The sequence below is a fragment of the Biomphalaria glabrata genome, chromosome 18 (genome assembly GCF_947242115.1).
Source record: "Biomphalaria glabrata chromosome 18, xgBioGlab47.1, whole genome shotgun sequence".
NCBI classification, from domain to species: domain Eukaryota; kingdom Metazoa; phylum Mollusca; class Gastropoda; family Planorbidae; genus Biomphalaria; species Biomphalaria glabrata.
Genome location: NC_074728.1, coordinates 6,010,829 through 6,035,407, shown reverse-complemented (window position 1 = coordinate 6,035,407; position 24,579 = coordinate 6,010,829). Strand labels below are relative to the sequence as shown.

The following is a 24,579-nucleotide window of genomic DNA, read 5'->3' as shown; positions in this document are numbered from 1 at the left end:
AGTGTGTACAACAAACCGACCAGCTGACCCAAAATAACCCCAAATGTGTAATAACAAATCGACCAACTGACCAAAATCGCCCCACAGACATATTGACTGACTAAACTCTACTGGCCAGCGGTGACTCAGGAACGACAAACTGACCAGTTTAAACACAAACTAAGAATGGTCAGGGACAAAAGAAGAAGGTTAATAGGAGAAGGAAGGAAAGAAAAACATGGAAGGGAAAGAAAGAGAGAAAGAAAGAAAGAAAGAACTGATCCAATAAGTTGGAAGTTACGAGATGGCAATAAAACTTTAAAGGCTCACTAATTAACGTTCGATAACTTCTCTTGTTTCGCTTTCTTTTTTTTTCTTCAATGCTGGATGAGTAATGCCCCTTGATATCGAAAGCTGAGGGCTCGCGAAACAGATATTCACCGTGCCCTAATAGGAAATTAAACAGCAAAATGGGTCGAAGGGGAAGGGATGGAGGTGGTAAGGACCTAAAGTTGGGGAGGGGGGATGAGAAACAATAAACAGGGCCATCATTGGGTAGAGTGTGGCCAAAATAGCGAAGTGTTTTTGTTGGACCCTTTTTTTGTGTGTGTGTTGTTATCTGACCGATTTTAACGTGGGGTTGGTCATTGAATTATCAGAGTGGAGGACCTCGATCTCGTCTCATGGGATTTTAGTTTGCAATGGGAGAACAAGGAAGGGATATAGCTGTTAGGGACATAGACTTGCATAACTATTTTTTTTGTATTTGCGAGTTAGTGGGAAGAAATGTTGGAAGAAAAACAAATGAACTGATCAATGAAAGGGAAGATTACAGGATTACAATTTTGGATTTATACATTGTTGTCCTGGTGAGAAAGGAAATAAAGAGATGCAGAGAGAGAGAGAGAGAGAGAGAGAGAGAGAAACAGCGAGAGAGCCAAGATCATGCAGACAAGGTTTTCATAGACAAGGTCTTCAGAGACAGAGTCTTCAGAGACAAGGTCTTTAGAGAAAGAGACATCAGATACACGGTCCTCAAAGATAGGGTCTTCAGAAAAGTAGTCATCAGAGACATGGTCTTCAGAGACAGGGTCTTCAGAGACACGGTCTTTAGAAACAAGTTCTTCGGAGATATGGTCTTCAGAGACAAGATCTTCAGAAACAAGGTCTTCATAAGGTCTTCAGATAAAATGTCTTCAGAGACAAAATCTTCACAAAAAAAGATTTTCAGAAACAAGATCTTCAGAAACAACGTCTTCAGAAACAAGGTCTTCATAAGGTCTTCAGATACACTGTCTTCAGAGACAAAATCTTCTCAAACAAGATCTTCAGAAACAAGATCTTCAGAAACAAGGTCTTCACAAGATACAAGATCTTTAGCAACAAGGTCTCTTTAGAGAATACAAGCTGGTCTATCATTTCTCATTCTATTTTTTCTTGCAATGCTTCATTATTTTAATAATAAAAAAATTGAAACCAATTAAAACTGTCTACCAGAGTTGTCACTGCCTTGCTGATCAGCTAATGATCTTCTCTTCCCATATAACAAACATAAACAGTCAAGATTCTTGGAAAAAAAAGTAAGAACCGTTTTAGAGTTACAAGAACTTTTCCCTGGTCGTGTGGTCAGCGCTCGGATCTCGTTTGATGCTACGATGATCCCGGGTTCGAATTCTGCCCACCTTTATATCCCGTCGTCTTCGGGAGGCTTAGGCAAGGAGTGTAATTATCTTTAAATCTGTATAAACAATTGAAACATGTAAAACATTTTTCAGACATTTTACAAACAAATATCCATCTTTTTTCAAGACATAAAGAGAGTGCATGCTAAAAATACGAATTGAAGAAAAACAATTTTTTTTTTGCTTGACTTGTCTGGAAAGACCTTCATTGTCAATTACCGGAAGTGGATTACAGCAGACGTAACAAAATAAGATGGAGGCGTGAGGGGAAAAAGGAAGGGGGGCTGGATCGTCTAGCCCTCACCTGCAAGCTATGACACCGACAAGAATCAATCATCTAAACCTTTACTTTTTGTGTGTGTCCATGTTTATGGTTAAAGCTTATAAGAACCTAATGTTGAATATCAATTAGTGTGAGACTATTTCAAGGGTTACATGTAAAAGAGGGCGAATTGGAAATGAATGATAAAAGTTTGCAATTAATGATGTAAATTAGCAATGAATGATATAAATTAGTAACTGAAGATATAAACTCGCCATCGGTTATACAAAGTAGCAATTAATGATGGTATGTAGTAAATGATAATATAAACGCTATTAATGATGTAAACTAGTAATTATTATATAAATTAGGAATACCATCATAATTAATTATGTCAAATGGTAAACTTGCTATTAGTGATGTAAACTAGGCATTAATGATGTAAACTAGTAATCAATCATGTAAATTTGCAATTATTGATGTTAACTAATAATTGGTGATGTAAATTGCAAACAAGATACTTCAGACGAAAAAAAAAACTAAAAAAGATTCGAACTTTAAAATGCCTGTAGCGTGTAACTGGAAGCCAAGCGCTCTTTCAACGCAGCCAACACAATTCTCAGCGAGTTCAGCCAGTAGAAAGCTATTAACGAGGACAGGGGCGATGACGCAGAAGATAAAGAAAGCTATTAATAGATAGAACGTGATAGCGTGCTGACGTTTACTGTGAGAAGGTGGGGGAGATATAAGAATAAATATAGGGATATGTATATATATAGAACTCAAGAGAGAGAGAGAGAGAGAGAGAGAGAGAGAGAGAGAGAGATGAGAGCGAATAAAGGAAAAAAAGAGAGAAAGATATTCTCAGATAGAACATAGACAGAAAGATAGAGAATCAGACAGAAAGAGAGAAAGAGATTGGAGACCACGAGGAGATACAGAGAAATACAAATAATAGATAAGGCAAGGCCAAAGAGAAATGTTGAAAAGATCGATAAGCATAGATACAAAAGAGACATGAAAAGAAGAGAAAGAAAGATGTCGAAAGATAAACAATGTAAATTAAAAAGAGAAAAAAAAAAGAAAGATGTTCTAAAGAGAGATCATCGTAGATACAAAATCAAAAAGAGAAAAAAAAACAGTGAGAGAGTGAGAGATGTTAGGTAGAGACACCGACGATGATACTAAGAAGGATTAGAAGAGAAAGACAGAAAGAGAGATGAAGAGAAAGACAGAGAAAGAAAGAGAGAGAGAGAGAGAGAGAGAAAGAGAAGGAAAAGGAAAAGCCAAGAAAAAAGTTTTTAGCCAGTGGGATGGTTGCAATGGAAATAATTTCCAAATTATCGCAATGATAATTTCATTCCCATACAGACTTCTCCAAAGTTACGAATTACTGAAGAATTATGTTGATGCATATAGGTCACTGACAGGCGCGGTGGTTGAGCGGTAAAGCTTTGGCTTCCGAATCGAGGTCCCGGGTTCGAATCCTTGTGAAGACTGGAGCTTTTAATTCCGGGAGCTTGAGCACCTCTGAATCCTCCCAGCTCTAATGGGTACCTGACATAGTTGGGGAAGAGTAAAGGCGTTTCGTCGTTCTGCTGGCCACACGACACCCTCGTAAAACCGCGGGCCACAGAAACAGATGACCTTTACATCATCTACCCTATAGATTGCAAGGTCTGAGTAGGGACCTGTAATATAGGTCACTGTTACGATTGTACTTATTAGATCTGGGTTAATGTTTCTATTCGATTGTTCTATTTCGCTAGAGAGTGGAATTACAACCCTCGGACCAGTTTTATTGTTGGTTGAGGTCTCAACTAAAGGATCCACGGAGAAATGCATATGGTTTTATTAATGTTAGTGTTTGCTTTTACCGAAAATGATACTTATACTAGCCGGATATGACCCGTAGACCGGGGCCTTAATTTATATATCACTTTTCTAATGCATTACAAAAAAAGTCTTATAAGTAAAAATAATTCGCAAATGTAAAATGTAAAAAAAAAAATTAGATGTATGATGTTTGTGATATTTGTGCCCTAGTCATAAAAGAGTACCACATTGAAGCAGGTTTGCCGTACAGGAAATAGTTAAGTGAGAGGTCAACAAAGTCCAAACTAAAGACCTGGGAGGCCCTATAGAGTAGCACGCGTAGGTTTAAAAATTGCATGAAAGTAAGCATAAGAATGTCGCAGATATAAGGATTTGAACAAGTTGAGAATCCCCCCCAGAAAGTACTTCGTGTGACCCTGTCGGTCGCATTTAATTACGTTTTTACAAAGCTCATGCAAATCTCATTCTGACTGCCAAAAGTTTGTACACGTTATTTCTTTCACATCTATTCTTGGATCAAGTTGAAACTTTGCGCAATTGTTCATTGACTTAGACAAGACATGAATCAGTAAAAAAAAATAGAACTAACCAATTGGTCAATTAATTACTGTTAATTATTTTTGTTTGATACCAACAAGGGAAAGCAATTCTTCAGTATTCACATATATGGCTAAATATGCATGGTATCGTCCCCTTATGTAATTGAACACCTTATTTCTCCCACACCCAATCTCGGATCAAGTTGAGACATGAAATAATTATTTATTGCATCTAACGAAACATGAATCGATATTTGAAAAAAAAAAAGTAACCGGTTTGTCAATTAATTATTTTAGAAATTAACCATTTTGTTTGATATTGAATAAAGAAAACAACTTCTACATAATTGAGTGTCATAGTTGTAATCGCAGAGTTCTTTCCCTTAGACATGCTTTTTTTTTTAAATTGCTTGTTTTCCTAAGTTATTCTTCCATTCCTTGATAGACTTCGACTTGTTTGTTCATTATGTCTTATGTTAGGGGAGTCACAAACGTAAAATCAAATGTAAAATTCATAATACCAGTTCCTATGTAAGATTATATAAGCCAGAGATCTTACTCAAGAGTCCAACACATATATTCAGGGTAGATAACTCGATAATATTCATGCCTAATAACAGGGGGAGCCACCGACAATGAAGATAAATGAAATGATCAATAGGGGAAAGGGACATGGCGTGAGACAGCAGGGGCACGTAACTCTTGTCTGAGCTCGAGAGGTCTCTCTCTCTCTCTCTCTCTGTCTGGTTTATGTGCCAACATGTAAGTGACCGTATGTTCCGGTACGTTTGACAGGAGTTGTCCTCCCACCGTTTTCTGTTCTTTTTTAGCTTGACCGCTGGAACTCGGCCAGCTACCTAGTCATCTCTATTAGATAAAAATAAGGTGATGGAAAAGGGGGGAGGGCGGGTTGGGCATGATAAGAATACAAAACGATTTCTAAGGCATTGTGTTACGGCATGTGTATAATGTTGTTATAGTGTCTGATATTGTAAATGCTAGATTTTTTAGAATTCTTTCTATGGACTATTCATCATCGAATGATTTCCAATAGTTGCATAAAAACAAAAAATTTACAAAGACATTTAAAAATAATAATATATAGGATCTACTTGAAAACCGCTAATATTAACAAAGCTTTTATCAATTCAATCTGTCTGTCAGTCTGTCCGTCTTATACACGTTTCGAACACGTTATTTTTCCCACTTCACATTCTTAATTCATGATGAAACTTTGCACGAATCAATCAATCAATCAAAAAACTAACTAAATAGTTAATGAAATATTGATAATTCAATTTTGCTTGGTATTAAAAAAGGGAAATAATTCATACAATATTGCGTTATTTTGCTGTTAATGTGGGGTTAATCCCCCTAAGATATGTTTTTATCAAAGTATATTTTTTATATTTTGGTTGGTTACTATTTGGTGAAGTTTTGAATACTAATAAAAAATATAATTCTAATTTTTTAAATTCTTTTGCTGTGGTCTCAAAAAGCCTTGGGCTCCTTGCATACTTCACTCTAGTTTAAATAGGTCTCATTACAGACTGCACGTAAAGCACTCTTTTTCTGACGTCTGGCAATAGTTTTTTTTTTTATTCTGCATTACTTTTGATTAAAACTAGCATCGTTAGTACTGTATACCGTATACAAAATAGTATCGATTCAAAAACATAGTCATACCGCGGTATCAATACAATCTTTCAGGTGCTGTGAGATAAGTGGAAAGAATATTCTATTAGAATACTTTTTTTTTGTGTGTGGGGGGGGGGGAGAGAAGGGGGGGGGGGAGAGGGGGGAGCGCCGATTACGTGACAGTGTGGATCATTCGATGCTGGTTTGGTTCGTACGTGCGTGCGAGTGTTTGATGGTATCGATATTACAGGATATGTGGTTGATGGAAGTTGACCGAATTCTCCCATCAATTCATTCCGATTCTCCACCACACCACCACCCCCCACATCCATACTCAAAGACAAGACTTTTTCCATAATACTCGGCAAGCAACTGTCTCTCTATTTCTTCTATGTTTGATATTGAATAAAGAAAATAACTTCTACATAATTGAGAGATATATCTGTAATTGCGGAGTTCTTTCCCCTAAATATGCTTTTGTTTTCTTTTAAAGATTTGCTTTTCATCCAGTTCCTCCTTAGCTTTTACTCTTCCATTTTTTTTTTTGGTCTTCCCATCTCTCTAGAACTGGGGTTCTCAACCTGTGGGTCGCGACCCCCTTGGGGGTCGATTTACCATTTGCCAGGGGTCGCCTAAGACCATCGAAACTATGGATTGTTATTATCTATTCTTCTATTGCTGTATGTGTGTGTGTGTGGGGGGTCGTGGCAGAGTGGGGGATTGTAAAAAGGGGTCGCCGAACTTAAAAGGTTGAGAACCGCAGCTCTAGAATCTGCTTCTCTTGGAAAAAAGTTTTTCACTTTAATAATACCGTGAGATAAGTCCGAAAACAGAATCGATGGACTCAATGATTTGACATTCAATAAATGATGTGTGGGATGTGTGTCATGTCAAAGAGGAAGATGATAATACTTCTAAACACTCCGACCTCTCCCACCACTAGTAAAATAAATGTGTCAGAATATAGCTCTAGTTACACATGGAAACAAATTGGACGTCGGAAGTGGAGGCAACGACGATCAAGCAGTATGCACTCGGATCTGTTGACTTTTACACAGCGCAACTTTCATGATTATATATAGCATGCCGAGAGCGCTAGGGTTCAATCCCTGTTGTGGACCATTGTGAGGGAACGGGGAGTCAAGGAGAAGGTTTTTCGCGTTGACTTGGGCGGGATTCGAACTCAAGCCAAACGGACTTTGCAAACTAAGCCATACATCCCATGCAAGTATCTTATTTGCAAACAAAAGGTGATCTGTGTGTGTATTGACCAATGTAATGCATAACTAAAATGCTAGTTTATAAGCTACGATTGAGACGGAACTATATAAACCATCTTAACACATGACACTTTTTTTTTCTTATACTTAATTACAAGTCAACATATCTTTCGAGCTTGACAGCTACGCTTAAACCTATTATTTATGCTCAAACCTATTATTTATGCTCAAACATATTATTTATTCTCACATCGATTATTTAAACTTTTAATATTACATACACTTAAGCCTTATAAATTTATAATTATTATTTATGATTGGTTCTATTGCATGAACGGTGCCTCCATTAGTGTTGCAAACTTGTGCACAACTCAACAAAACAATGTCAACAAAAGAATATGACAATTACACTAATTTAATAAGATTTATCAAATTAGTGTAAATTTAGTTAACCTAATTTAATGTAATTCAATACAAAAAAAACATAATAAACTTTTGTAAATTGTACGCAGTTGCAAACATCAAAATATACACCTTTAGCATAATGTCGTGTTTTACTCTTGTCTAGAATGGCTCCTTCTGTGGCGGTGCACAATTTCGAGTCTTAAAACTATACATATATTAACAAAAGTTGTTAAAATACGACTGAACTTGCATAAAGACATATGCTGATTGTATATGTAATGCACTTGTCTTGCATCAGATCCAGCCTAATACTCGAGCAGGGTTTTTCCGATTTATCCTTGATTAGTTCTGGTTTGGCTAAACATTGCTTTTGAATGATGTTTGTTCTTGAAAGAAAACTGTTTTGTTATGTTTCTAGCTACAAGAGGCACTCAAGAGTTTTTTGAAGGATTTGGCTTTCCCCCCCCCCCCCCACTTTTATCCCGTTTTACTTCCCCCCCCCCCACACCCCCTCCCTCCTTCCCAGGGTCCCTCTTGTTTTGAATTGTTGTTTTGACAAGCGGAAGATAACCTGATCAAACTGTTTCAGAGCGAGTTATTTCACCAGAGTGGATAATCTTCCCATTACAGTTTGATTCCGTCCCCTTAGAAGTGTATTGTTCTCTTGAGGGGGAAAACGAACTTTTAATTTTAAAAAGTATTTTGATTGTCCCCCTCCCTCCACCCTCTTTTTGTTTCCCCTGTCGTATTTTTGAAAACATTTTATTTCAAGTCTGACTTTACAGTTGCGCAATTTTTTTTTATTTTTTCAGTTACAGCTTTTTGAATTTTCCCAAGGCGAATTAAATCCAGACGGGAAGAATGACACGGAGGAGGTAGATGCTGACCAGCAGAATACTGCATAACTTAAAAACCCATACAATTAAAAAGCTTTTAACTACAAATCTGGATAACTTAAGGTAAACTCCGAATAGCTCATTAGAAGGAGAATAAAATAATAAAGAGCTAAACACAGTAAACCCTTATGACAATGAGCTAAATAGCAGAGCTGAATACTGAAGATTTAAAAAACTAAAGAGCTAAATACCGATGAGCTGAATACTGAAGTGCTAAAGAGTGAAGAGCTAGAGTGCCTCCTCGTGGTGACAAATTCATACAAGTGCTTCTTCTTCCATAGTGCCATTAGAGGATGGAATGGGTTGCCTGAATCAGCCAGGAAAACCAACGAATCATTGATTAAAAGGCATGACCAGATTGACACATGAAATGCGTAGGACGTAATTATAATCTAGAAGTAACGTCTGTAATACACAAGATAAGACAGACGGAAACTTAGACTGTGAAGCCTCGGGCTAATCAGCAAGGGTCTCGAATGACGTTTTGGCCCGTCGGCACGCCCAGCTGCCCACAAACCTAACCCCCAGCTATAGGCAAATAGACGCACTGCTTTGTGTGATTTCCTGTAAGGTCTAAGGCGTCACTCTAAGGCTAATGGAGTGAACCCTAACAAAAAATCCAGTCTTCGAGCCCCGTATTCGTGGGGACAATGGTAAAACTACTGCTCTCTGGCAAACTGCTGCAGCCACTTGACCTCAAATCCATCGCTTTGGAACCGGTCACTAAGGAAGAGAGGCGAGTGTTGAAGTGTGGGCAGGCCAGCAAATTTACCCCCCCCACCAAAGGCTTTCCCCAAGCAATGGAGAGGCCACTCCATCACTGTATAATCAAGGATTGGCTTCTTTAGTCACACGAGAGGTTGCAAAGAGAAAAGATCGTCTCTCAAGACGTAGAGTACCACAGACAGACAGACAGACAGACAGATATTAAAGAGACAATAGACCACCGAAGATCAAAATACTGAATAGCTAGCCCGGAAGAGCTATTTACTGAAGAGCTTTACACTAATGAGATAAATATCCCAATGAAGAGCTAAAAGCAGAAGAGCTAAATATTCGCTAATTGAAAAGAAGCTAAACATCGAAGAGCTTTATAACGAAGAAATAGAACCAGAACAGCTCACTCACATATTAACAATAACATACACAAATATTTACATACAACTGACATACGGGTCAACTGACTCCACCATATAAGGCTTTATATGTAACAGTTGAAAACATAAACTACTCATTCACTTTTGTTTCACTAAATGTATATAGGAATGGCGCTTTAAGAGTATATTCTTAGTGTAGAAATAGAAAGCCTACAGAATAGCACAATTTCGGAATGCAAAAAAAAAAAAAAAAAAAACAGTTGCTCTTACAAGCGATATATATATATATATATATATATATATATATATATATATATATATAGAGAGAGAGAGAGAGAGAGAGAGAGACAGACAGACAGACAGACAGACAGATAGATAGATAGATAGATAGATAGATAGATAGATAGATAGATAGATAGATAGATAGATAGATAAACAATAAACTATATATTTTTCCTTTATTTCTTTTTCTGTTACTGTCCCACTATTAAGTAGCAATTTTGAAATAAATATATTACTGCGACCATTAGGAAAAAAGAGTAACATAACCATATTTCCCTACCCCTGAAAAGTCAGATGACGTCATCAAATCATGTGCACCCTTTCATACTAAAGCCACCTCGGGCACTTGTTTATTTCCTCTAGCAGTCTGCCTCATAAATAAATCAGAAATGAGAAAATGCCAACCATATTTCTGTTTGATCATAGTGGCTGGGGCTTTTTAGGTCTTTTGCTCCATCGTTTTTTATGTTTTTTTTATTTTAAGGAGTTTTAAAAAATCTAACCTTTAACGGTCAAGACGATTGCCTTTCGTGCTAATATACAGTCATTTCCCCTTGTTCAATGTCTAAATCTACTGCTCCAATAGACTGGTCCATTCATTGTCCAGAAAGGTTAAATGCTGGCCTTTAAAATATACAAATGGCTTCGTTGTTTATTCACGTGCTGGTCACGTGGCTGGGTCTCGAGCGCTGGGAAACATTTCTGTGTGCCAGACGTGAGCAAGCATGGGCTGTTAGGGTTACTGATTTAATCTATCTATGTATCTATTTTAGATCTATCTATCTATCTGAGATCTATCTATCTATCTATCTATCTATCTATCTATCTTAGATCTATCTATCTATCTTAGATCTATCTATCTTAGATCTATCTATCTATCTTAGATCTATCTATCTTAGATCTATCTGTCTATCTATCTATCTATCTATCTATCTATCTATCTATCTATCTATCTATCTATCTATCTATCTATCTATCTTAGATCTATCTATCTATCTTAGATCTATCTATCTTAGATCTATCTGTCTATCTATCTATCTATCTATCTATCTATCTATCTATCTATCTATCTATCTATCTATCTATCTATCTATCTATTTTAGATCTATCTATCTATCTATCTATCTATCTATCTATCTATCTATTTTAGATCTATCTATCTATCTATCTTTCTATCTATCTATCTATCTATCTATCTATCTATCTATCTATCTATCTATCTATCTATCTATCTATCTATCCTTCTTAGATCTATCTATCCATCTTAGATCTATCTATCTATCTATCTATCTATCTATCTATCTATCTATCTATCTATCTATCTATCTATCTATCTATCTATATCTATTTTCCTTTCTCAATCTCTTTTAAATAGGTATAGTTTTTTAACCCTAACCCTAACCCTAACCCTATGTATCTATTTTAGATCTATCTATCTATCTGAGATCTATCTATCTATCTATCTTAGATCTATCTATCTATCTTAGATCTATCTATCTATCTTAGATCTATCTATCTATCTTAGATCTATCTATCTTAGATCTATCTATCTATCTTAGATCTATCTATCTATCTATCTATCTATCTATCTATCTATCTATCTTAGATCTATCTATGTATCTATCTATCTATCTATCTATCTATCTTAGATCTATCTATCTATCTATCTATCTATCTATCTATCTATCTATTTTAGATCTATCTATCTATCTATCTATCTATCTATCTATCTATCTTTCTATCTATCTATCTATCTATCTATCTATCTATCTATCTATCTATCTATCTATCTATCTATCTATCTTTCTATCTATCTATCTATCTATCTATCTATCTATCTATCTATCCATCTTAGATCTATCTATCTATCTATCTATCTATCTATATCTATTTTCCTTTCTCAATCTCTTTTAAATAGGTATAGTTTTTTAATTGTCTTCTCTTATCTCTTTTAATCTCTTTCTCTCTCTATTTTCTAATGACTTTTCTTCATTTTTTCTATTTTCTTCTCCATTTTTCTTTCCTGGGTTCATACCCTGCCCCGCTGAGATTCCCCGTCGTTCCCGAGGTTTGAGGTAGGGTGTAGATATCTTCAAGTCTGATGGAGAATCCAAAACATTTAAAAATATTTTACAAACTTTTAACAGAGGCGGCATTTGGTTGTGGAGAGCAGAAGTGACCCCCACACAACTCATGCCGCCAAATTGAGATTATTTTGCCAATATTCTCTCTTTCTCTCCGTAATTATTTTTACACTTTCAGAAGAAATTCTATATTTTGCTAATTACAATTTCACTCCCCTGTTAGGATTAAATGTTGTATTTGGTGTAGAATTAAAGCTAAATGCATGCTCTTTTTATATAACACTAAGTCAAGTTTATACATTTAAAGAATAATTTAATTTAATGAGGTCAAATTAACGATGGGATCGTCAATTAGGAGAGAAAGAGTTAACAAGTTATATATAAATATATACTACACATTTAGATATTGCGTGGCAATGCCCGATAGACCGGAATACAATGTAGTAATCTTATATATATATATATATATATATATATATATATATATATTTCTTCTAATCAAGGACGTCTTGCTAGGTTACTGATTTAATCTCAAGACTGTTAAAGTCTTCTTTGCTTCTATACCAATTGCACTGAAAGCATAACATAATACATAATGATAATGAAACTAAAGCAAACATTCTAAACAAATACTTTGCATCAGCATTCTCAGCCCCAGGAAACAAAGACATATTACTGAATTTGAACCAAGTAGACAACATAGAAGATATAGTAGTACAAGAAAATGGAATTCAAAAACTATTAGCCAACACCAAACCAAATAAAGCTTCTGGACCTGATGGTATTCCAGCTAGATTACTCAAAGAACTAAGTAATGAGTTAGCCCCAGTGTTCAAAATACTCTTTCAGGCTTCACTTAACCAGGGCAGAGTACCAAAGGACTGGAAAGAAGCTAATGTCACCCCCCTATTTAAAAAAGGAGAAAAATCTGACCCAGGAAACTACAGACCAGTATCACTTACCAGCATCACATCTAAAATCCTAGAACACATAATATGTAGCAACATCATAAACCACTTAGACAAACATAATGTCCTCACACCATACCAACATGGCTTTAGGAAATATAGATCATGTGAAACACAACTAATAGGACTAATTGATGATTTTTCAAAAGGTTTAGATAATAGTGAACAAATAGATGCTATCTTACTAGATTTTTCTAAGGCTTTTGACAAAGTTCACCACCATAGTTTGCTTAAAAAATTAAAATATTTCGGCATTAATGGTCCACTGCATCAGTGGATTAAAGACTTTCTGATAGGGAGAGAACAAACTGTAATAATAAATGGCTCTAAATCAACACCGATAACAGTAAACTCAGGTGTACCTCAAGGAACAGTCTTGGGTCCACTACTATTTTTAATTTACATAAATGATTTACCAAATTGCATTAGTTCAGGAACAAAAGTCAGATTATTTGCAGACGATTGCATAATATATAGAACAATAAAAACAACACAAGACACAGATATTTTACAAAGAGAATTAGATGAATTACAGAAATGGGAATCAAATTGGAGCATGTCTTTCCACCCAGAAAAATGTCAGTTGTTAAGAGTAACAAAAAAACTAAAACAAATTAATTCCACTTATCTTATTCATGGCAAACCAGTAACACAGACTAAAAACGCAAAATACCTAGGTGTTATAATAAATGAAAAACTGTCATGGAATCCACATATTGATGAAACTACAAAAAAATCAAACAAAGCATTAGGATTTATTAAAAGAAATTTCTATAAATCAAATAAGAACATAAAACTAAAATGTTATTTAACCTTGGTTAGGCCAATAATAGAATATGCATCCTCTGTTTGGGACCCCTCAACTCAAGAAAACATTAAGAAACTAGAACAGACACAAAATAGAGCAGTGCGATTCATAACAAACGAATATTCACATTTGACTAGAGTAACACCTTTAGTAAAATCACTAAATTTAGAAAGCCTTCAGGACAGAAGGCTCAAAAGTAAAGTAGCAATCATACATAAAACACTGAACCATAATCTTCAAATACAAAAACAAAATTTAATAAAATACTCTGAAAGACACAAAGATAAAGGCACATTCCTCGTCCCATATGCTAGGACAAATTTGTACAAATACTCCTTCTTCCCTAGTGCTATTAGAGCATGGAATGGGTTGCCTGAGCTAGCCAGGAAAACCAGTGACTTGGCAGAATTTAAGTCATTGGTTAATATGCATGACTAAATGCATGACGCGTAGGACGTAATCATCTTCTTTTTTGAAGTAACGTCTGTATTATATAAGATAAGATAAGATAAGCTCTTAGCATGATATTATGAGTTAGAGTTTGGGATAACTCCAGCATAGAGCTTAGCTAGCTGCTGAGGTCGCCTCTGCGTTTAGGTTGCATGGCTTGATAAAACACGAGATTTAACAGAGCTACACAGTTACACAAACACACATACATCACATGACAAATACACTCACGCACATATTTGTTTTTTCGAAGCAGTTCGCCTATTCGAGATTTTCATGATACACTAAACAAATTCAAAGTGAAGCTCAATCTTGACAACTAAATAAATGACAGCTAAATAAATGACAATCAAATAAATGACAACTAAATAAATGCTACTAACGGAAGAACATCTAAAGATCAATCCTGCTATGCTAAAAATGCACAAAACTAAAAATTAACTTTTTAAAAAAATAATAGCTTTACAACACTGCCTTTAATCCGTACGCCGGATATACCAAAAAGTTTTCCATTTGTGGATTTGCCTCCATGTATAAAAATCTCACATAAGTAACGACAAAGAAAAGGGAAACAACTGCTTCAGAAAGCCACACAAATTAAGCCAGCATCAGTTTTTCGCTTTCAAAGTACTCTCCCCTGGGTGTCAATTGTGAAATGGAAACAAAAAAACAACGAAAAATATCTATAAATAGAAACACGCAAAAAAATTAATAAAGCTATTTACATTCATGAGATTAGGTTTCAAAAGAACGGACGGGGAAGTCGTGACCCCCACACCAAATGTGACCAATAAAAGCTCGGAAAAGGAACGCAAGAGGGACGGTCCCTCTAAGCCCAAACATGTTAAAGGTACTGGGCAACTCAGAATCATATCATTTAATGCGAATAGGCAATTGCGCCTTAAAAAGCCTGAAATTGAGAGACTGCTGTCGGAACTCGAGGTCGATGCGTTCTTGGTGCAGGAAGCTGGCAACGCTGGTAGGAAACGGAGCTGTGTGCCCTCGCTCTCGGGCTTCACGGCCTTTACCTGTTCCTGTGTAAAATGTCAGAAGTTAGTCACTTTTGTCAGGAACCCTTTGCTTGCTCGTGTGAAGGGAGCCACCTCACGGGGATGTGGTGAGACCGACACGCTCCTGGTTGAAATATTTAAAGATGGACAGAGATTTGAATGCCTAAATGTCTATAATCCACCGCGAAGTGTCCTTACACTCGATAGCAAAAGCCTCTCCAGTACCAGAACGATAGTGGCGGGTGATTTCAATGCCAAAATCCAGGTTATAGGTTGTACAACAACCGATCTCTCGGGACAGAAAGTAATCGACTTATGCGACGGAACAAATTTGGTTCTCCTCAACGACGTTGATTCTCCAAACACATTCATTCACTCCGGGCATGGAGGGGAATCGAAACCAGATTTGTGCCTGGCGTCTGCGGACATAGTTGCTAAGAGTCGACTAGACGTCCTGGGGGACTTGGGATCGGATCATCTGCCGCTAATGGTCTCAATTGATCTCGGAACGACAAAACAAACAGCCTGCCCTAGACGTAAGTGGGTGTACGCTAAGGCGGACTGGGAGCTTTTCAGGATTTCATCAGATACACTCCTGGAAGGACTTGATATTGATTTTGAGAATATTGACGCAACTTACAGTCTCTTTGTGAAGGCTCTTTTATCTGCGGCTCGTAGGGCCATTCCGCGAACCAGTGGTAAGCGCAAGTACCGATCCTTTTGGTCTCGAAAGTTGGCACGTCTTGTCCGACAACGAAAAGCAGCACGAAGACGGCATGCTAGACAAAAAACGGAGGAGACGAGACGAGCCTACAATAAACTCACGGCATTGGTAAGAGATACGGTGTCAGAAGAGTCGTTAAAAAAGTGGTCGGAGACCTGTGCGAACCTGGATCTCGCGGATGGACGACAGGCATGGAAGTTACTAAACAACTTGGCTGGAGTGGGGGAACCGAGGGTAGAGGAGCCCGTGCAAACGCCTAGTGGCCCTGTTATTACTGACAAGAAGAGAGCGGAGGCTTTGAACAAACACTTTGCTGGAGTCTCCAAAGCACACAAAAAATCTTCCGTGTCGATGGCCCTTGACCGTGTTAGAAGAGCCAATGAAAAACGCAAGTGGGTTGACAGCAAGGCTGGGACGGAAACATTCTCAGAGCCCTTTACCATGATGGAGGTGGCTTTCGCGATAAAAAAGGCGAGACTACACAAGGCAGTGGGGCCAGATGGCATCAGCGCTGAGATGCTAAAAAATCTTGGAACGATTGGCCTCCTAAAACTTCACGGCTTACTAAATCGGACATGGACTCAAGGGGACTTCCCAAAGGCATGGAGATTGGCTACCATTGTTCCTATCCTTAAAAAGGGCAAGAATGCAAACAGCCCTGAGAGTTACAGACCAATTTCCCTCACATCGTGTGTGGGAAAGATTGCGGAGAGAATTATTAACCGACGGCTTACGTGGTACCTAGAGTCCCACAATTTGATTTGTCAGGAACAAGGTGGTTTCAGACAGCGGCGTAGCGCAATGGACCAGGTTACAGTCTTTATGCAAGAGGTGGCAGACGGTTTTCAGAGAGGCGGAAGGGAGAAGAAGGGTGAGTCGACACTCGCGGTTTTTCTGGATCTCAAACAGGCGTACGATAGGGTCTGGAGACAAGGTTTGTTGCTCAAGTTGATGGACCTTGGGGTAAACTCCAATATGTACCGATGGATAAAAAGCTTCCTAACGAACAGGTTAGTTCAGACACGTTATGGCGAGCAGTTGTCAAATAAGAAGGTACTTGAGCAGGGGTTGCCTCAGGGCTCGTCACTCTCATGCACACTTTTTCTGGTATTCATCAACGATTTGACCAAACGCCTAGGGTGTCGCTCACTACTTTTTGCGGACGATTTGCTGATCTGGAAAACTGGGAGATCTGCAGCCGCTCTAGCTGCGGAAATCCAACGTGACCTAGTCACGATTTCTTGCTACACACGTTTGTGGAATATGGAGGTTAATTGCGCGAAAACAGTCTGGACCCTTTTCACTCTTGGCAAAGATATCTATAAAGAAAAGATTTCTCTCTCAATCAATGGTACCGAATTAAAGATGGAAGCCAAGCCGAAATACTTGGGAGTCACCCTGGACCCAAAAATGGGTTTATCCGACCATGTGAGAACAGTGCGAGAGCAAGCGTCAGAGAGCCTTAAGGTAGTCAAGCGGTTAGCCACGACCAAGTGGGGGGCCAAAGCGAACGTGTTACGGGCCCTCTACATTGGAGCGGTAAGGTCGAGGATGGAGTACTCGTCTCTTGCACAGGTCTATGCCTCACAAACGTCTCTAGCGGGGCTGGACTCAGTGCAGAACCAAGCAATTAGACTCATTTGTGGTGCATTTCGTACAACGCCAACTGCGGCATGTGAGGTCATGACAAATCTCCCACCACTGAGATTACGAAGGGAGCGAGCCGTTATGATTGCTTACGAAAAATTCAAACGGCTAGAAGAGGGCTGCCCAGTCAGGAGTCTGGTCGACAATTGGCAGGGCGGAAATCGGCTGAAGCGGAACTCTTTCATGCACTCGGTGCGGGAATTGTCCAAAGAAGTCGATTTACCCCAGAACAGAGCAGCTCTCGCTCTGCATGGGGCTTCTTCTCCGGCGAATGCTCCTGGAGTCCCAGAGGTGAGGAAATCGCTGATTGACCCAGAAGTTAACAAGAAATGCACAAAAACTGTCCTACGAAACACTGCCAGGAAAACTGTCGCCCAGTACCCAGCTGATTGCATTAAAGTGTACACAGATGGTTCCACGAGAGAGAACCTCGGACAAAAAACCTCTGGGTATGGTGTGGTAGTTCGATTCCCTGGCTCGACTGAAAACGATGAGATTCTAGGTGCGTGTTCTGGCAGGAGCAATTACGTTGCTGAAATGGTTGCAATTCAAAATGCAGTAGAGTACATTGAAGAACGACTTAACGAGAAAACAGCACAACCCAGTCCTATTGTGCTATTTACAGACTCTATGTCGAGCCTACAAGCCATTGAAAGCCCTGCAGATACGCTCCCGGAACCCCTGGCAAAAACACTGGCGTGCGTGGGACGCCTCCAAGAAAAACACAAAATTCGGACGACATTCCAATACGTACCAGGACACGTGGATGTGGAGGGTAACGTGAAGGCTGACTTATTAGCCAAGCTCGGCACAAAAATGGACCCTGTGGACGAGCCACAGACTTTTGAGCAGGCGCGTACGATAGTGGACGAATGGGCAAGAAATAAATGGAACAAAAGCTGGGAGACTGGTAATACGGGAAGGGAAGTCTGGCAAAACCTAAAAGGGCCCTCAAAATCGGACGAATGGTGGCAGCTAAATAGGGAAGAACAGGTGACAATTGCTAGGTACCGAACGGGACACTGTCCAATCGGTGCCTATTTTGCTAAATTTAAGCCAAATTTCGACTCACGCTGCAGGCATTGTCAGGACGACATCGAAACAGTTAACCACATCCTTTATGAGTGCGCAACACTACACCCTAAACAAGGCCATTTGAGTGAAACAAAAGCTGGTTTGCATGAGGAGCTGACTCTGTACGGAGACAGAGAAGCTTTGAGAAGGACTGCCGCTTTCCTTGTCCGTGTTATCAGAGAATAGAGTTCTCAACACGGTGCCCTAGTGCGATGAGACTTACACGGTTTCAAAAGATGTTTTTTTTTCCTTCCGGGTCGATGCTTGAAACATTGATAGAATTTCAAAGTTATGCCCTTTTTGTTTTTATCTATTTACCCATAGCGTGTTGGGTTCTATGTACAGATCTGAAAAACTATTTTATGTCTTTGTAACAATAGAAGAATAAGGAGAATGATATGAATTTACAAATCTGATTGCAAGCAAAAGACGAAAATTGAGCTACTGATTAATGGTTGCTAGCAAATTACTCCCCTTTCGCAACTTGTGATCTATAGGGGAGATGTAAAAGTCATCTGTTTTTATGGCTGAGGGCTAACGCGGATGTCATGTGGCCAGGACATCGACCAACCGCCTTTTCTGTAAGCCACAACTTATATCAGGTAACCATTTGAGTTGATTGGACTGAGAGGTGCCCTAAGGATTCCGAAATCCAAAATCCCAGTTTTCACCCAGATTCGAACCCGGGACCTATCGGTTTCGTAGCCAAGCCACTCAGCCACCACCACTCTTGGTGGAGAAAAAGTTGGCAACATTACAGCTCCGAGGGAAACTTACTATACAACACAACAAACTAATCAAGTATTATCTAGACTGCTTTCCTTCAAGGCGACGCTTCTGATTGCAAGGCTAATCAAGTATTATCTAGACTGCTTTCCTTCAAGGCGACGTTTCTGATTGCAAGGCTAATCAAGTATTATCTAGACTGCTTTCCTTCAAGGCGACGCTTCTGATTGCAAGGCTAATCAAGTATTATCTAGACTGCTTTCCTTCAAGGCGACGCTTCTGATTGCAGGGCTAATCAAGTATTATCTAGACTGTTTTCTTTCACATGGAGACGCTTCAAATTTGAGGGCTAATCAAGTATTATCTAGAATGCTTTCCAATATGACGTACGCTTATGGTTGCAGGGCTTTTCACAAGTCGTCTTTGGTTATAAGCCAACATGGCGACCATACAAAATATTTACATTTTTCTTAGTATCTTAATGAGGATCCAATTTAAATGTTTCTGCTGTCTTCTAAGCTTTAGCAGACCCGTGCAGAGATAAAGAGAACTACATTCTACCCTGAACCTCCTGCAGCCATGGCAGCGGATAAAAGCGGCCAGAATTCGAACTCGTGACGTCATTCCGAAGCGCAAGCCAGATATACGCGTAGAATAGGTTTCAGAGAGCCACTGCTGCCTGGTCGACTCTATATGTAGAGATTTACACGAATAAGAAATTAGAAAAAAAAAACAACACAAACAATGTTTGTTTCAGGAATCAAAAGCGAGAGATAAATGGAAGACAACTCCCCACCAGGGGGCAGATGGGACTACAGGAGGTTAGAGGAAACAGCGCTGCTGTTTCCCCCCCCCCCCTCCCTTTGCCTACCGAAGTCACTATTTATCATCTGTAAACATCCTAATGATCGCGTGCGACTCTACCAGTTACAGTGGGACCACGGGTGGGGTGGGAGGGGGCGGCAACTGGTTACTTCCCATTGATCAACATTTAAAAAATGTGAATGAAAAAAAACACAAAAAAAAACGTGATGAAACGAAGCAAAAAAAAAACAACAAAACAGCGAAGAAAAAAAGTAACCTGCAGGGTCAATGTTTTCTACGTGACATTATGTCATTCTAACCTTAGCGGAACTCTTAACCGTAGTCATTTGGGGGGGGGGGGGGGAAGATGCCCACATGTGAAAAAATCTGAAGGGGAACATTCGCCATGTTTGGCACAGGTTTAAATCCAATCTACTAGATCGTTATTGCCCAAACCAATGCTGAATTAGATGTAACATTATCATACAATATTTGGATTTACCATTAAAAAAAAAAAGAAACTTTGTTTTACTTTCTCTCTGATGTCATTCTATTCCAATCTATTGTTTCTATACAATCTCTCTCTCTCTCTCTCTCTCTCTCTTTTCTTTCTCTTTCTTTCTGTCTCTCTGTACATAAAATTATATACATATATACATAATTTTCATTATAAATAATAAAAATATTTAAAAAAATATTTTCGAGATACTTTAAGTAAACCAAAATAAAAACCAAGACTTTGGTGGAAAATACTCAATCGTGAAACTTCTAAAGCCGGTGACTACTAGCTTATATTTGCTAAAAAAAATATAATAAATAAAAGTGTGCGTTCGCTCACAGACACAAACACGCGCGTATAAGCACATTTGAACACGCGCATAATATCCTAGTAAGAAGAGTATCCATCCATATCGCATTAAAACTACTAGACAGTTAAATGTACAAATGTAGGTCTGTGTTAAGATGAGACTCATAGTTAAACTTTAGAAACATAATTAGTGATAGTGTGTCAGTATGTGTATGTGTTCGTATTTATGAGAAATAGAGAGAAAAAAAGAGAAATTACAAAAAAAAAGAGAAGAGAAGGAGAAAGAGTGAGAAAAGAGAAAGAGAGGAAAAGAGAAAGAGAGGAAAAGAGACAAAGCGAAAGAGAATATAGGTAGAAAGAAAGAGAGAAAAGAGAATAGAGGGTCAAAGAGAGAAGAGAATAGAGGGACAAAGAGAGAAAAGAGATAGAGAAATGAGAGGAGAAATAGAGGAGAAGGAGATAGAAAGAAATTTAAAAAAAAAAAACAGAACAAAAGTGACAATGCTACAAAACAAGGAGACAAAAAGAAAGAGACGGAGGCAGTAAATAGTCACTGAGGTGGAGGAGAGAGGGAAAGAAAGAAACAAAGAGAGCACGTAGATAGAAGTAGAGAAAGAAACAGCAAGAAGAGAACGACAGAGAGAGAGAGAGAGAGAGAGAGAGAGAGAAAGAGAGAGAGCAAAAGATTACGCGTGAAACAAGACAGAGAAAGTTTGAAGAGTGATGGGTGGAGAGACTATGGCGTGGGCGTGGCTCTTATGCTTCACGGTCACATGACACGCTAACAACAAAAAAAACAACAACACAAACACACACGTTGTTGTTTTTTCTATGAACATCCATTTTTGTGTGTGTGTGTGTTTGTCATATCATCTCTTTATTCACTAATTAAGTTAATTATTAATTAATTTCTCGTTAATTGGGTCACCGATGCGCTAATGATATTCAGGAGAGCAGATTTCATGACGAGAGGTTTTACTTTTTTTTTTAAATTCTATTTAATGAGATAATTGACAACTTTATATTTAGACACAGTCTGAACTTTGGTATGGTTATTTAAAGGACTTTTAATGGTCATTTGGGGATAGTTTGTGGTGCGTTAGGTTGTCCCTCAATGACCATTTGAATCATGTGGTTCCATAGTGGTCATTCAATAGCCATTACATGGTTAATTGGTAATAGCTAATTATGTGGACTTTCCTTGATATTTTAGTGATTCTTCAAGGGTCATATTTGGTTGTAATTTCGCCTTATCTTGGTGGTCCATAATTTTTGCTCGGTGGTCATCTTGTTGTCGTTTGGCGAACGATTGGTCAATTATTATTGTCACTAATGACCATTGATTGAAATGCAAATGTCTTTGATTGTCATTTGGTGGTTCTCGTTTGCTGGTGATTAGGCGCTATTTGGTGGCTGTTTAGTCAGATCATGGAAAAGGACACGGCGACCAGTGTTCAATTCTTGCAGTGACCACTGCTGTCTATGCATTTACAAGTTCCAAAAACCCAGCCAGCCACAACAACCAAGTCACTTTCCACAGACCGTTTTTTTTTTTTCATGGGGCCTTTTAGGGCAGACACTCGCACGGTTGATGCGGTTCAAACAAGGAATATGGGGAAATTTCCCGGTGTGCTTGGCCTTCGGCGTCGCCTCGAACACGAACTTTTAGGGATACGAGTAGTAATCGGTACTATGGATGTAACAAATCTGAAGCTAATAGTGTACCAAGAGTCTTTCAATCAAATCTTAGGAGAATCGCAAATATGAAAAAAATATCGTCTTTTGATTTGTCATATTTATAAGTAAAAAAAAATTATTACAAAGCTTATATCAAATCATTTGAGACCAAAAGAAAATCTGCTGCCGAGTACAAACGCAGACGGCGAAGGGAAAATCTAAATCGACCACCTGCGGACAATGGGTATGCTTGCCCTGGATGTGGCAAAATATGTAGGTCATAGCTGGGACTGTGCAGCCACGGGAAATACTGCATTTCATATTATTCTTCGGACTAGAAGATTAGCCTTATTATATCAAAACATTCTGTCAGTCTGGTAGAAAGTTTGTACACTTGATTTCGCCGATCAAGCTGCTAATTTAAACAATTATTTATTTATACTTACAAAGCATGAATCAATTAAAAAACAACAACAATTAGTCAATTATCTATTGGTAATTAATTCTTTTGTTTGATATCGAATAAAGGAAATAACTTGTACATTATTTATAGATATAGTTTTAAGGGCGGGGTTCTTCTCCTTTAGATAAACTTTTTTTTTAAAGATATTGCTTGTTTTACATGATTTGGACGTGGCATCAGAAGCGAAGCCCAAACTAGCAAGACAGCGAGCTGATGACGGGGCCACAGGTTTTGAACCCGGGACCAACGTGGCGACAGTTTGAAGCGCTTACCCCACGACCAGGCAGCTATTTTTATTAACCATTAAAAAAAAAGTGTTAATTGATCGTTCATTTGTTTGGGCTGATTGTCTCCTTTCAAAGAATTGAGCCCATTTATTAGTGTGAACACGAGGATGTCGGAGGATGGTGAGTCCTTTGAAGTAGCAGACAACACAGACAGTTCAAACTTGCTCACGGTTTGTCATAGAGACACATGTTTCACGTGACAGGTGGGGATGGAACTGATAATGTGTGAGTTAGGCTGATGTTGTAACCTAGAGGCGTGTAAGTGGTTGATTGCTAACAAGGTGTTCTTTTTCTCTCTCAATCTCTCTCTCTCTCATTTCTCTCTTTCTTTTTCTCTCTTTATCTCTATCATTCTCTCACTCTCTCTATCTCTGTCATACTTACACTCCCATTCATTCATTCTAATTTGAATCCTCTCTTATTGTCTTTACATCTGTTTCTCTTATTCTCTTTCCTTGTTAATCTCTTTGGCTCTTTATTTCCATGCAATACTCTTGCATACGTCTCTTATTTATCTCCATTTCATTTGCTCTTATTTCACCATCTCTATAACTACGTGTCACCTCAACCTCTCTTTTTTCTCTCTCTCTCTCTCTTTAATTCTCTCTCTCCCAATCTCTTTCTTTCTCTCTCTCTCTTTCTTTTTTTCTCTCTTTATTTCTCTCTCTCCAAATCTCTTACTTTCTCTCTCTTACTTTCTCTCTCTCTTTCTTTCTCTTTCTCTCTCTCTTTCTCTCTCTCTCTCTCTGATTCATATAGAATAAAACATCACAGGTGGCGAGCGACATGGTCTGAAACTCACGCTCCAACTCTCTCTCTCTCTCTTCATGTCCATGGTCGGGCGGGAATAGGGTGAAGTGGGGTAGCGAAACTTGATACGATTGTGATCATGTAGCGTATTGATCTCCCCTTACATATGTAGGTATCCACTACGTAGACATAACCAGAGAGAGGAGAGAGAGGAGAGAGAGAGAGAGAGAGAGAAGTAAGGGAGGAGCAGACCGCTGCCACACCTGTTAACATCGGGGGCACTTATCCAACCAGTTGACAAGTTATCCTCTCATAATTTTTCAAAGCTTGGGACGCTTATTAATGCATTCCTAAACTACACATCCTCTAGTTACACTAGTATCTCATGCATTATGTCAGCCACCGATGTGTCTAAGTGGCTAACTCTAAGCAGCAACTGTCTATCCAGAAGAAAAATTTGCAA

At 38.4% G+C, this 24,579-nt stretch overlaps 1 protein-coding gene across 17 annotated transcripts in view; it reads right to left on the bottom strand.

The window, feature by feature from the left end:
• Positions 1-24,579, bottom strand: part of LOC106079313 (protein couch potato-like) — a 324,431-nt gene that overhangs the window by 193,888 nt on the left and 105,964 nt on the right. The gene's annotated exons all lie outside the window — the stretch shown is intronic.